This window comes from Pseudonaja textilis, chromosome 2 (genome assembly GCF_049901715.1).
Source record: "Pseudonaja textilis isolate UNSWEBS1 chromosome 2, rPseTex1.2, whole genome shotgun sequence".
NCBI classification, from domain to species: domain Eukaryota; kingdom Metazoa; phylum Chordata; class Lepidosauria; order Squamata; family Elapidae; genus Pseudonaja; species Pseudonaja textilis.
The window spans coordinates 201066009-201082002 of record NC_141991.1 but is presented as its reverse complement, the minus strand read 5'-3'; positions in this window follow the sequence as shown (position 1 = coordinate 201082002).

Here is a 15994-nt window from a genome sequence, read left to right as displayed (position 1 = left end):
TAAACAATTTTGGTGGTTTTGTGACATGATAAACTACAACTTACTCAGATGAGTTAGATCTGTAAACCAAAGTAGGCTAAAATATGTTTGGTTAGCTTAAGGTTTATTATGCCATGCAAATGCAATAAAAATAGAGAAGATGTGTTACCTATACATGAATCAAGGCAGATATGACTTGTTCCATCTGTTAACAATCTACAAGTAGTCCTCAACTTACAATAGTTCATTTAGTGACTGTTCAAAGTTACAACGGCATTGAATAATGTGACTTAATGACCGTTTTCCACATTTTTGTGACCTTTGCACATTCCCATGATCATGGGATCAAAATTCAGATGCTTGGCAACTGATTCATATATATGATGGTTGCAGTGTCCCAAGGGCACTGATCCACTTTTGTGACTTTCCAACAAGAAAAGTCAATGGGGAAGACAGATTCGCTTAAACAACCAGGTTACTAACTTATCAATTGCAGAGATTCACTTCACAACTGTGGCAAGAAAGGTCCTAAAATGGGACGAAACTCATTTATGGAATGTATCACTTCACAACATAAATTGGGGGCTCAATTGTGGCCATAAATTGAGGATTATCTGTAACAATCTGAGGCATGACACTAATCACATCTGATTCCTGAAGCAAGCATTCATTGGTTTTAGCAGAATTTTTGGGTGGATCAAATTCTTTAGAGAAAAACAAATTCAACAGTAGTAGCTATTTGTTATCACATAACAAACAATTTTAAAAATGACTATATTATGGTAAATCTTTACAAGGAATTAAAGAGAATAAATTGGGGAAGTGTAGAAGGCAAAGGGGTGGCAAACTCAAATTGACAATTAAAGGGGACAACTTTTGGATTATTAGAATTGGGATGGAAAAATTGCAAATTGTGACAGATAAAAGTAAATATATGTAATGAATATAGAAATGAAGTAAGAATTTTAGATAATATTGTAAAACAAAATATGAGAATATTTAAAGAAAAAAATGAAATAACATATGAATTGGAATTGGATAAAATAAGTGCAATGATATAAGAATATTTGAGAATATTTAAAGAAAAATGGAATAAGTAATAATATGATATAAAATTGAATATGCAAGACGAATATGTAACTATGGTCAAGTTTGTATTGAAATGTAAAAACCTGGAACCACATTGTTCACTAAAACAGGTGTTTTTTTTAAATATAAAAATAAAAAAAAATAATTGGGAAAAAAAGTAGTTGCCATTTGGACAAGAGCTAAGCATGCCTTCCTTCCAAAATCGCTTCTCCCAAATGCCTTCAAAAAACCCAAAAATGTCCACTTTTGAAGCCTTAGCTTTTCTTATTGGAAACTAGTAAAATCTGATGGGATATTACCCTTCAAGTTGTTTCTGCTCCCTGGTACTCCAGAAAGTGGATTCCAGTCAATCAAAACTGATTCAAAACAAGACCATCACTACCAGGACCTAGATTTTGAGGTCTTGAGTGAATTAAACTGCAGTGAAGCCATTTCCATCAACCACTCTCAAGCTGCTGTTCAGAACAACAAATTCAGGGTGTAACTTAAGCTTAAACCAAACCAGTTGCCTAAAAGTATTGTAACAGAAATACTGGTGAGGAACAATGTCTCTTAGTTAAAAACATGCTCAAGAAACACGGTTTTAAAATGAAACTGGAGAATTTTAAAGATTTCCTGAAAATATATCTATTTTGTCGTGTCAATTACTTTAAACACTGCATGAGAATGTACTTTCTCTTGAAAAGAAAAGAAAAAACACTTGAAGATGATCTGGAGAAAAGAAAGTTTGTACGGAAATCGAAAGAAAAAATATACAAACATATTCACACCACCATTTCCTCTATGGCAACCAATGTTATGCAAAGTGCAGGGGGGGGAAAACAAAGCAAAGAAATTATGGTACATGGTAAGAAAAAGAAATACCACAATATCTGCTTTGGATATTCCCACATTCAGAACCTGCCATTACTTGTGCATTTTTCACTAAAAGTCTCAGTATTTCATATTAAACAATGCAAGGGAAACAATTTCGCCTTTTGAGTCATTCTTTCTCCCTTTATACATATGAATACATCTATGCTTAAACCACATATTCAAGACTGTTCCCTAAGATACTGAAGAAACAATAACCATTTTTGTTCCCACCAATCCACTTGTATTACCCAATTGAATCATTTCCCCCCTGAATTGCATTTCATTAGCCAATGAAATTTATTTCTTTTCATTACAGGTAGTCTTCAACTCATGATCACAACTGAGCCCAAAATTTCTGTTGCTAAGTTAAGCGAGACCATGATTAAGTGAGTTTTGCTCCATTTTTATGAGCTTTCTTGGCCCAGTTGTTAATCCCACTCCTGGGAATCACTGCAGTTGTTAAGTTAGTAACATGGTTGTTATGTGAATTTGGCTTCTCCATTGATTTTGCTTGTCAGAAGGTCACCAAAAAATGATCATATGACTCCAAGTCACTGCAAGCGTCATAAATATAAGTCAGTTGCCGAGCAACTAAATTTTGATCAGGTGACCGTGGGGATGCTGCAATAGTCATAAATGTGGGGGGGGAAGTCCTAAGTCACTTCTTTCAGTGTCATTGTGTTGTGGTTCACCGGCAGCAGGTGCGGACGGCTGAGGTCTCAGAGAGTGAGGATTCAGATGAGGGGCCTGCATATGATGCAGGGATGGGGCCAGGACCATCAGGGAGTGGAATGCTGCATTTGGAAATTGTGGAGGCTGGCAGCAGTAATGAAGAAGTTCTTGAGGAGCCCATATCCAGTGTGCATGCGTGCGGGGCTGCTCGAAGGAAAGAGCAACTGCAGCAGCATGGGTGACTCGGGAGTAAGGCTGCAAGGTAATGGCCCCTCCCTTAAGAGATAAAAGCCAGCTGAGAAACTGGAGTTCTTTGCAGGAAGCAAAGAAGTTTTTGCACTCAAGCCTTGTAGACATTCAGAGTATCTTGGTTGGTGTTTGGAGACTCTTTGTGTTTGAAATATTTCTTAGTAACTTTATCTAGTATTCTTGGCAGCCTTGTACAACATTGGCCAGGCTCATTCTTATCATTGCCCAGTTTTAAGGGATGTTTCTCCTTAAGCATCTAACTACTCAACTTTTTGCTATCATATAATTTTGTGGAATCTGCTGAATTGTCTATAGAATTATCCACAGAATAGAGAATTATAGAAGTAATGGGCTGTTTCTTGTATTCTAACCACTTGATTTAAAATGCCACATCTCCAATACATTCCATGAATCCTATGACTTCAATCTAGCCACTAATTGATTTTCTTTTCACGCTGCCTACTGAAGCAGTCATTGGAATTGGTCTCTAAAATCTATTTGGCATTTGGTACAATATGAGTCCTATTTGTTCTTTATGGAATTTTAATGTCATATAAAATAATTGCTCTGAATTTCATGTTGGTACATAGGCATCTACATTCATTCTTTATGTGACATTGATCAAAAGTTCTTCTGTATGCTGCAGATTTGTTGTTCTCGCCCTAGATTACTGCATAATTAATCCAACTGAATATCGCATTGGGGTCCTATGTTAATCAGCTTTGAATCCTCAAAGACTAACCATTTCTTCTTTAAGATATACTGTTGACATAAAACCAGGGGTGGGCTGCTGGAGGTTCACAGGGGTTCAGGAGAGCCCCTAGCTAAGATTCTGTGCAGTTCAGAGAACCCCCAAATCCTACTCCTGGCTGGCCCCGTCCCGTTCAACCTGCCCACCCCTCCCAGGAGGCCCATTTTGGATGCAGGTAAATGCAGGGGGCGTGTAGAGGCTTGGGGAGGGTGAAAAAGAGGCCTCCCGGAAGTTCAGGAAGGCCAAAAATGGGCTTGTTTCCAGCTTTCACAGAGCCTCCAGAGTCCGGGGAGGCTGTTTTTGCCCTCCTGGAGGCTCGAGGAAAGCCTCTGGAACCCGGAGAGGGCAAAAAAAACCCTGCCATGGTGCAGGAGGCTGACTAGGCCATGCCCACCATGGCCACACCCACCCAGCCACCAGGCAGAAAACCCTTTGCTAAAATTTTTGAAGCCCACCCCTGCATAAAACCTTCCATTTGAATGCAGATGCTTGGCCAGAAAAATAGCTTCAAGCAGCCTCCTCTTACATAGTTTAATTCACAGTCGATCATGCACCTGTTGTTCAGTATTTCTTTATTTAGATTTTGTGATGCAATAATTCCCTTCTCTGTGTAAAATGGCTTGTCAAGTATGCTTAATTTATCTCTTATCTTTATAAGCTGTTTCTTTGGCAATACCTTTCCTTGTCCTTGTACAGTTTCACTCTCTCTCCACATTATTTCATTCAAACATTTCCTTGAAGGTTTTTGCTAGCTCTTCAAGCTGCTTGCTTTTTTTTTTTTTTAAGATTATTTTCACAAGAGTGGCAAACTGAGTGTGACACTATCTGAAGCCAGCATATCTTTCCGTATTTCTATTGCTCCCCAAAACTTTCTGCTTTGTAAATACTGTAGCGGGGTGGGCACTTTGTGAGTTATTTCCTATGGTCAAACTACATCTCTAGATAGGCCCCTCCTTTCCTTTCTTCTCCCTACTCTAGAATTATGATAATAGGAACAATGTTATTCCAGCAACAGAAGATGATAAGGCATCAGGATTTTAATATAATATTGGTTGACTGTCAACATTCCCATGCTTTCTGCTTCCATGGCAACTACAGAACCATGCATAGTAGGTCAGCTTTCCACATTTTGGCCCATTTTGAGTTCCAGTATATCTTAAGCTGGAATTCCTAGAATTGGGCACAGAATTCTGGGTGTTGGAGTACCATCAATTTGGACAGAACCAAGTTGGAAAAGCCTGCAGTGGGGTTTTCTTTTAGATCGCACATACCTAGCATCCATCAGTCACTGACGCTCTGATAAGGATCAGGAGACAAGGCCCACATTGGGTCTCTTAATGGCATCTGGGGCCATATTTGAAAAAAGAAGGTTGAGCTAGGACAAGATGTAGGCAGATCTGGCCCAGAAACTTTATTTATTTTAAATTACTGAAGTACTATCATGCTCCTGGTGGAGACTGACTGAGGGAGAGGAGGAACAGCCAACAGGAGTGGAAGTGTGGCTCTGGAAGTTGTGGAGGAGGCTGGAGAAGGGCAGAGGCCGCCTGAGCATTCAGAAGAGGACCCAGGCCCATCCCCTATCCATCTTAGGGCACGCAGGGAGGAGATGATAAGGGAGAGATGTGGTCTCCTCGGGAGGAGAGGGCCTTGATCCTCTTCATGGGCTGCAGGTGTGACAACTGAATAAGAGTTTGGACCTGCATACTGGCAAATGCTGGAAACAAATTGTGTAAATATCTCTAGTTTATAGTTCCTCTCTGAGTTTGGTGTCCTTCCCAGTGTGTGTTATCTGTGGACATCCTTCAGCCCTTATCTTGCCTGGTTTGTGTTGCTTTTTCCCTTCTTCGTGTAACTGTGTGGGAGTTTTTTTCTCTTCCGTCAAAAATATTCAGACTTTGAAAGCAAACTGAAGGAATAAAAGGGTCTTCACCTGTTTTCTGTGACTGTGTTTGTTTTGTATCCCACCCTGGGTCATCACAAGTACAATTAAAATTATTATCCCCTAGTGTATTTAATACTGGGCTTTCCTTTTCTAGCATGTTAAACAACATTAGTATAGGAGCAATTTTAGGAAGGTCTCTAGATACCTGTACACCAATGGATTTGAAGACTGGTAAATAGTTCTTAACCACTAATAGTAGCATATCTAATCCAAAATCAATACAGGGGACCAGTTAGGCATTTCCAAATGCAGCTTTGGAGGTGACAATGTCACCAAAGTTTTACTCAAACCATTTGAACAACTCCCTCATGTAAGTTTTCTCTATTCTGAAGAATCCCATACTGCTTATGCTCCTAAAAACAAATTACAGATCTATAGGAGAGAAAGGAAGATATTTTAAACTGGAAGTCATATCAAGGGTACCAATCTGTCTCTCGATTGCATTCATTCAAGCTATCAAATTTAGATCATCAATTCAATCATTAACAGATATGCTAGCAAATAGCTAGCAAACTCTTCCTAGAAACATATTTTTAGCAGAGTTTTTTTCTATTCCATCTCTGGGGACAGTTGTTATTGAAACACAATGTTTCTAAAAGTGCAGGTAAGAACCTTTTAGTAAGATAAATACACCTCCAGGATTCACTTAACTGTTGATTCTATAAACATATTGATGTAGGGTTTTTTTTTTAGCAATAATACGGACCTGGTTTGCCAGGGCTTCCCTCTGGAATGTTTTCTTGATTTCCCAGTTCAGGCAATACCTTGGCATTTCTAATTCAATATGAATTCGAATCAGAGCCAACCAGCTTACGAGTTTTATTTTGTTAAATCAGCTACAAGAAGCTATCCTGGTAATGGGTGAATTTACAAGATTCAGTTTAGATCGGGTTGGATAGATATACTTTTTTGACATTCACACCCCCCCACACACACACACAGATACCTCTGGAGCAAATTGCACAAAACTAAATCCAAAATCATCAAATACAGCATGAGTTTGTTGTGGCATTCATGCTTTGCCGGCAGAAGGATACCATATTCAGTCCATTTAGTCTTCCAGTGGAGCTGAGAAAATATAAAGTGGGGTGTACAACCCCATCTCAATTTTTCATCTCAATTCCCCCATCCCAATAAATTAGGGGTGTGGCTTTTTAAATACACCTGAAAGCTGTCAAGGGTTACACATTTTAATTTGAGAAATAGGGAAAATATTGTTATGTTATTTATTTTAATAGTTAGTGCTATATCCTGCTTTTCCTCCAGCACCCAAGATTCTTTCTCCTCCCATTTTTCTCAGAATAATTGTGTTTAGGGTAAGTTGGGCCAAAGTAATTCTATAAGTTTTGATGGCAGAGGAAAAGTTGATCTGGGTCCTTCTTGCTCTGGTCTTCAGTATTACATCCTACTGAATACATGGCAAATTGTAAGATTCACTGCATTTAATTTCACTGTTGCTGAAATGAAATAAAGATTAGCTTTTGGCCTGGCCTTGTCTTAGTTCTTCACAAGTTGCACATCTGGGTGTAGTTAGAACTGATTGCAATAGGCTACCTTAATCAAGTCTTGTAAAATGCCTGATTTTTGTTTCCTAGTAAGAAAATATTGGCTTTATCCTTTATTCATTCCTGGGTAGGATATTCAAAAATACATTGACATCCCGGCCAATGCTTTTTGTTATCCATTTAATGTAAGTAAAGGATAAGGATGTCATATAGAGAATATAAACATACATTTCATATCAGCCAGATCATAGTGGATGGAGTAGGGGGAAAAAGTATAAGCAAATCCATGAAATCCACATTACTCTCATTTGGGCCAGAGAAAATCTGATTAATAAATGTCAACCAGAACAGCATTAGTTCATATTAATTCTGTTGATAGCTAAAAAAGAATATAAAACAGTTGGGGGAAATTCTTTCCTAGCAAATAATGAGAATAATCTGCTCATTTCAATATTTTCTGGAAAGTGCACACAAACAGACAGATCCTAAATGAATATTCCTAGAATGAGTGGGGAAATCCTTTTAAATATCTCTCTAGATGACGAATGCTTCTTCAGAGCATAGCAACTGATAGTGCTATAGAGATGCAAAAATTTAGGCAATCCTTCTGTTTCAAAGGTGGCAGAAATCTAAAAAAATTAAAGATAAGGTGACAGTTGCAATTAGAAAGGCATTAATTGGCATTAATTTAAAAAAAAAACTATCTTTAATTGAACTGCTACTGAGAAGATTCTGAAATTCATGGCCTGTATTTCCTTCATGTGTGATACCAAACAGAGGCTGGTAAACTATAACTTACAGAATTATTTACTTACCTACTTACTTACAAGTTCCTTGGCTAGGGACATACATGGAACTCTCTCTGAACTCCAAGGCAAACCTTGGTCATTGGTTTAAGCATTAGTGATCATATTCAAAGATGCAGATATGTCTGGGGTAATAAGGGGATGAACTGAAGCAGTGATAATTTGGGATGGTCTCCTGAAGGTGGGCAGGCACCATTGTGTAATATCAGTACTAGTGGTGTCAGATCTGAAATGTAAGAGTCTGGACAGTTACTAGGTGGGAGCAAAGAATTAAAACATTTGCTATCTGTCTGCAAGTATCAAGTACTTGTGCACTAGACAGCATGCACTAAGATGTCCGCGGCATTTTTGCTTGTCATTCTGAACCCTACTTTAAGACAAATGCATTGATTCTCCCATTGCAGCAAACCACAAGGTTTAGAAATTAAAGGTCTGACTGGAATCTGCTGTGCCTGTTGGCCTGAAGGTAGCTCCCATCCATTTTTATACTTACACCACTATCCTCAAGAAACAACCAAAGGGGCTTGATACAAAAGACTTACTCTTGGAATTAAAGGATTCTGAATTTACAAAAAGGATACAGATCTTCAATTCTAAAGTATAGAGGCGCTTACTTAAGAGCCACAATTTTGCAGTGGGTGAAGGGGATATAGCCATTTGCTTCACATGTACAGGTTTGGGTATTTACATTGCTCTTGTTGCAGAAATGAGGTTGAGTGGTTTAAAGCCATTAAGAATTACCATTTTTGTCTATATTGTGTCTCAAAACTATGGGAAATCAGGACACTGATTTTTAACATCCTCAGGTGCACCTCCAATGGGCAAAGAAAGGTGAGTTGGGGATTGCACACAGTCTTGCAGACATAGTCTCTGTCCATTTGGCCACCTCTGGTTTCATGCAAGAAGCTGGAGGGAAGTTATCTTGTTCTTTTTAAAGAATTTCAGATCTGAAATCTTCTCCAATGTATTACTAATCCTTTGGGGCTCTTCCAGGAGGCGCAGCTGTGTCATCTGCCACCTGTGATGTAGAATGGTAAAACCTCAATCAAATCTTTATGAATTTATTAAACATGGGCAGATTAGTGGGTCTCTGATATTTGTGCCAAATATTAAATGGATGAATGACAGAAGGTATCAATTAGTAAGTAAAAGTCTTAGAATCATGCAGTTAGAAGGGACCATAAAAGTCATTTAGTTCAAATCCTTGCTAGATGCAGAACCCATTATAACATCTCTGGCAGATAGCCATGCAAACTGTTTGAAATCCTCTAGTGAAGGACCTGGTTTATTCATCATTTTGGAAGCCTTCTTCTGAACATTTCCAATTTGTTACTGTTCTTTTTGAACTGTGATGCCCAGGCCAAAATGAGGCCTGACCTCTCTGACTGGATTTTATGTTTCTATTCATATAAGACAGCTATTGCCTGTTTAACAGCTGCATCAGACTATTGGCTCATGTTAACTCAGGTGTCAGCCTTGGAAGCCATATTAGCACCAGAAGCTTCCACGCTGCCACGTTCCAGTGCCTGGGAACTTGGGGGGGTTCATAGAGTATATGTAGTTAGACATAATAGCATTTTTCTTCTCAGTCAAGGTCATGTCATCCTGCACCTGGTTGGGGAGTGGTTAGAGGATTGTCTCCAGTTGGGGCAGATGGTGATTGGGCCATGTGATGGACTGATGGGGGGGGGGGATGGGTCTTTGACTTTGGATTACTGAGGGAAAACCCGGAACTCTCACATTTGGATTTTCCCAGATGTGCCAGTATGACAACTCTAATAAAATGGAACTTTGAGAAAATTCCTGTCTCAATGTTTTGGTGCTGGTGTTTGTTTTTCTAGAATGCTGAACCCATCAATCATTTCAGCAGAAAGCATTGTGCAACCATTTGACTACTTCTGAAAAAAAAAACCCACCTGCTCTTGAATTTCATCTGCTTAAGTCTCAGGCTATGAAGGACCCTGAGATCTCAGGGCATGATTAGAAACATATGGAAAGAAATGGCACATCAGATAATGCCATTTCAAACTGTTGAGGTTTTATAGGTTACCATCTGAACCCCAAACCATCCAGGAGCCATTAAATTGGATTAAAATGAGTATAAGGCATTCCAATCACTAATCCAGCTACCGCTTCAAGGGCTACTTCATGTCAAGTACATTACAAAGATACAGAGGGGAGAAGGTCATGATAGATCACCAATATTGCTTGCTTTCTATCCATTGAGGGATATAATTGGCTCATTAGCCTAAGTTGGTAAAAAGTAGTCTGTGCTACAGAGAAACATCAGAGGAAGATAAGAGAGTCCTTGTTATTTTAGTGATAGAGGAAGTCAAAGGCTACTTCCAACCTCATAGTTGATCCTTCAGGGAGAGAACAGCTCAATGCAGAGGGAGGACACTATTTAATACAGAACAGCTAATCAGACGCACCCATGAATAATACTTGTAACTTCTCTGGATGGATGTTCAGTTAATTGATCGTCATCTAGCTCACTATGTCCAGACATAGATTAAGTATTTCGGTTGCTTAGACTGACTTTAATGCAAATAAGAAGTACTCTTGCATATCATCAGCAGATGACTGCCACAGCCCTTTAAGCATCATTTCTGGGGAAAGTGACAAAACGGGCAAAGAGGGGTCACAATGTTGTGATCTAAGTGCTGCCCCTTCCTGTACAAAAGGATTTCCCAGTAGACAAATTAGTTCACACAGAGGACCTATTAAAAACTGATCCACAAACAGAACAATGGAACACAGCTGTCTGTCACCTCTACAGCCCAAGCCATTCAAATCCATTAGTAAGCTAAAGTTCACCCTGGACAACGTCACTGCACTTTCTTAGGCACTGGCTGACAAGCCCATACTTACATATACACCCAACCTGAAGCAAATTCTTACAAAGGGAATGCTTATGCTGGTATAAGAACCTGAAAGAAAAAATATCCTTCTGGGTTCAGTTCCAAGTAGGGAAAAAGACACTGGAAACATGGAGGCTGTTTGGAAAGATGTTTTAATGGTGGACAGGACCGCATGGCTTAAGTGAAAAGGACAATCACATGCTTTAAAATGTTGTGTTGAAGGGAAAAAAGAAGGGGCAAGATGCTGAGAAACCCTTAGCTGTATACTCTCTGTTGGGCCCCACCTTAGTATCCTGTTCCTGAAAAAGAAATGTATCCCATTGGCTGTCAGACTCCCAGGGGCGGGGTCTTAGCTAACTTTGTAGGCTTTGTCTGGACCACATGGCTTTACCTGAGTGCTGGCTGATGCAATCTTCCCAGGCCAAGTGGTGAGATGAGTGGTGAGACCTTTGTTATGTAGAATATTCTGACCCAGGCCTTAATGGCCCACCCATTAGCAAAGGTGGAGTGGGCTTCTGGCTCTCTGAGTTTCTTCTTCCCTTTTAGGGGAAATATTTTGCCTTTTTAATATTTCCTAGGATATTTCATTTTTCTAGAAGAGGGGTGGGTGCTAACTTCCTACAAACCAGACCTTTTAACAAACCCAAATGTCTACTTTGCCCTCGTAGCAACAGCAAAAATTCCAACAAATGTCAGGCAAACTTCTCACCCAAGCTTAGAAGGATCTTCACATGTTCTTTCTGTATTGTGATATATGCTATTATCTACAGTGCTAGCAATTGTCCCTCTGGATTCTATGTAAGAGAAACAGGCCTTGAACAAAATAGTCAGTGGATGGGCAAGTCCAACATCAGGACTGTGGACAAAGTAATATGACAGCATTTTAACTTCTCAGGATACCCCATTAAGACCTCAAAGCAGTTGTTTTGGAACAAAGAAACTCTAACATCACAAAATGAGATCGCTGAACTCATATCCATTCAGAAGTTTCAATATTTCAGAAGGTCTCAGCAAACACAATGGGTTTTTAATGCATGATAATTGCTAACTAAGTCAGTACTTTAAATCTATCTCACATGTAACCTGAATTTGCCTAGTCACCCTGTCTTCTCCCCACCCTTTTCCCCCTCTGCCTGGCCCCAATTTAAATCCTATATCAGCTTAGTTACTCCATATATCTGATAAAATGAGCATTGGTTTGCAAAAAGATAGGTTGAAAAAATGCTATCAGACTTCTAATTTTTACTAAATATTTTATTTCACTGAGTTAATAAAAAAATATTCTGTTTTGTTTCAAAAGTAGAAAATCCATCTTGAATCATAAATATAAAAGTTTGTTTAACTAAATCTCATGGCTGCATATTTGTTTATTAATAGTAATTATTGTAGCTGTGCAGAACAGAGAATAGAAATCAAATTATACTTTACTGGCAGTGAGTACCACTTATAACATCCATTTCAAACCTTGTTTTTCACACAAGCTTCACGGAGTAACCTAGTGACACACCAGATGCCACTGTCTCCTCTCAGCCCTGCTTTGGTCAAAGCCAAGAAATTATCTCTCTAACCTACCCAAAAGGTAACTGCAAGGTTTCCTGGTTTGAGATGATTTGTGCCTAGATCATATGGAACATATATCACTGTCTTCAAGGGTGAGATTAGCTCCTGGTCCTCCATATTCAATGTCTGAGTGAGATTACTCACTGCCTCATGAAAAATGAGTCCTCACAACTAGTAAAAATATTCTACTTCTCTTAATCTGTATCTTCTGAACAGACATGAGGATTGTTTTTTTCAAATAATTTGCAATGATTTTTTTCCTCTTAGTTTAACAATATATCATTAGCCCAGGGTTTTGACTTCTAATCTCTTTGATTTACTACAATTACTTACTTGTCATATTGCTGTAGAATATAAAGAACTATATCCAAGCATAATTTCCTTCCTGTGAAAATGAGAATCTTCACTCTTTGGGGTCCGTCCGTCCACCCCACCCCACCCCCCAAAAATATAATTAGTAAATCTCACTTTACTTTCCACTGATTGTAATCAACAGTGTCATCACTGCTAGGTTTGCCAAAGGGCAAGGAGATTCTTAATATTCTGTACTAGCAAACTCATCTCTTTCTACAGAATGATGGAGTCTCTAGTAGTATTGTGTGTTCTTGGTTGACTTTTCAAATGTTGCAACAGAAAGAATATCAACTAAACCAGGAATATATTAAACTTTTAGCAGCCGAAGCCCCAAGGGACAGACTGATGACTCAAAGCGAACTATGTCAACATAGTTGTGTCCAAAGTTTCATCTCTCTTTTTTTCCCCTCCAGGTTTTGGGAAAGACTTCTGGAGCCTGTCTTTATATTTAAAACTGTGTTGAGACTGTTTTAATTTGTGTTAAGTCTTTGGTCCTCAATAATTGAAAAACAAATGTGGTTCCTGCTTGGGAAAAAAAACCTATTTAATTTGCATTATATTCTTAAATATAATTCACTTTTCCTGAACTCAAATAAAGTAATAAAATGAAATCATAGCAGCTAAATTCATGGACAATTGCTTGTATCATTTACTATTTAGCTTACATACTAACTTTCATCTCTTTTCCTCATATTAGATTTTATCTCTGAGCTGGCATGTTATTGTTCTTTAGATATATTTACCTGTAGTTTTCATTAACACTCATGTACTTTTGGCCAAACTTAAATCTTGATGCACTCTAACTTCCTTGAACATATATTTGTATCTGGTGGGTTGGGTTTTTTGTTGTTGTTAGTTTGGTGATATTTTTCCCTATTGCCTCTTTGTTCTTGTCCAACTATTCTTTTTAGTTTTTTTTATAGAGTTCCAAATTGCTGCTTTCTTTGGATATACTGTAAATAAAAAAGCCAGAGTGCATATAGTCAATGTATTATTTTAAAAATGTACAGTGTGCCTTGTAACCATGGCTTATAATACTGTATTTCTTAATATCAAACCCCAGGATCTTTTGCTGCTGGCCATACTGACCTGGGTCCTTGATAGTTCACTATTATCTGGGTGGGGGCACAGATTTCCTGTCCTGAAAATTACAATCCAAGAACCAACCTGATTCCACACAATTTCACAAGGCCCATTTCCAAACAGTGCATATATGAAATGATTTCTAATCACAAAGATAAAATGCAGTAGGGTTATTCTCCAACACCAATAATATGCTGGTTTTTAAAAAAATCACATCAAGTCTATCTAGCCCTTCTCTTTTCCTTAGTTTGTCAGTTTCAAACTGCAGAAAGTACTGGTTATATCAGCTAAAGAGGATCACCTTTCAGTAAGAACACCTTAGACTTGCAGAATTATCTTGATTTATTTTACATCATACGGTTGTTGTTTTTTAATAAACAGAATAAAAATAAACTAAGGCATTCAATGGAGTAATCATACTCATTCTCCCGTCTGTTGACTTCCTGCTCTTTCCATTATGTCGCTGCATTAAAAAATTAATGTGTAACTCAAATCAAATATAGAATATTTAAAAGAGATATATTTACAGGGCCATGAACTCCTAAGCTGTACCACAAGGAGATATAAAATATGTCAGGCACTGAAGACAAGAGGAGCACAAGCAATTGCATTTATATGGCACGTGAACAGTTACAAAAACAGAATTGAACGCACCTTGGAACTCAGATATTTGTTCCTTCCTCAAAAAACTGTCTACAAGTTGGAATTATATGGTGACATAAAGAAGAGAGAAGAATGAATCCAAATGTGGCATTTTGCATTTTTTTTTTAAAAAAAGAATGACAAATGTGATGTCATGCCTACTTATAAGCTCAAAATATTTTCAGCAATACAAAAATTATTATTATTAGCGAATGGCATTGTAGCTAGGAAACTACAATGCTACAGTTTTGTAGAGTACTGGTTTGGCTGCCAAAGTCCTAGTTCTGTCATGGTACATGCTCGCACAATTGTGCCACAGGAGGGTGAGCTAGTTTCGCACCAGAAAGAAAAACAATGCAGTGTCATCCAAAGACCCTCCCTCCACCGAAGTCACCTCGCAAATGGGTATTGCAACCAGGAAAATTCAGAGCCGAAAGGAATCTGACTGTCTGAACCGAGCACCAACTCATCTTCCCATCAAAGAGGTACCTATTTATCTATTCACATAGACATGCTTTTGAACCACTAGGTGAACAGAAGCTGAGGAAGTTGACAAGAGCTCACCCTGCCATGCAGTACTACGACTCAAACCACTGAAGCAGAGACCATCTGCAGCATCACTAAGCCCTTGAGCCACCACATCTCTCAGCCATAAAACTAATGAAGATAGTAAAGTTATACAAATCAGCATTGACTGAATTCAGATAGATTTGAAAAAGCAAGCTGATTCAATCTGTACTTGTAATCAGACTGGAAAATTGATTCAAATTGAACTTTTAAATCATTTGCCGAATCAACTGGACCCAAACATTCCAATTAATTTGGAAAAACTGCCAAAACTCTGAATTGGGTATGAATTCATTTGGAGGCATCCAATGTAATGCTTCAAAACTTCAAAGATTCACAGAACCCTAGAAGTTAACTCACATAATTAACCTGGCTACTTAAACCTCAACATAACATAGAAGCCACATTTCCCAGTCAAGGTTTAGTCCCAGCATAAACATATAAAAATACTGTTTTAAATATGACTTGCAAGCCAATAATTCGGCTTTTAGTGTATTTTACAAAGGGTAGGCCTTTGCCTGAGAATTTTAGCTAGGAAAACAATGCTTGCATCCCCCAAGCAATTTTTTAAGGGTTTCAGGAATCTTTCTGACCACAACTGTCAAAAACTGATGGTAAACTTCCCATAATTTTGCAATAGGACCCCCCTCAAAAACTGTGGCCCTATATGGCATATCAAAGTTTAGTAACAAAAAAGCCCCCTATATTTCTACTAGAAACTCACCCTCCCTATATGTACATTGCAGTTCCATCTACTCTAAGACCCCTAATTGTCCCCCAAAATGTGAATGTAATCTCAGCTACCAAAAGACACCTATCCATACATTTGAAGGATGCCTAAGATAGCATCCATAAACTGGTAGCACTGATGCAGACTTTACAGATCAATCTTTCCCCTGATGGGAAACGTAATATATTTTCATTTAAAATCTAAATAACAGTAACTATTTGCAAATTGTATTTATATAATGTGTTGTGCAAATATGTATCTATTTTTACATTGGGGGGGTCATTTAGGTGTTGCTTCTTTTTGGTGATGTATAAATGGCCCCTCCAGTTGAGGTGAAGCTATACTCTGT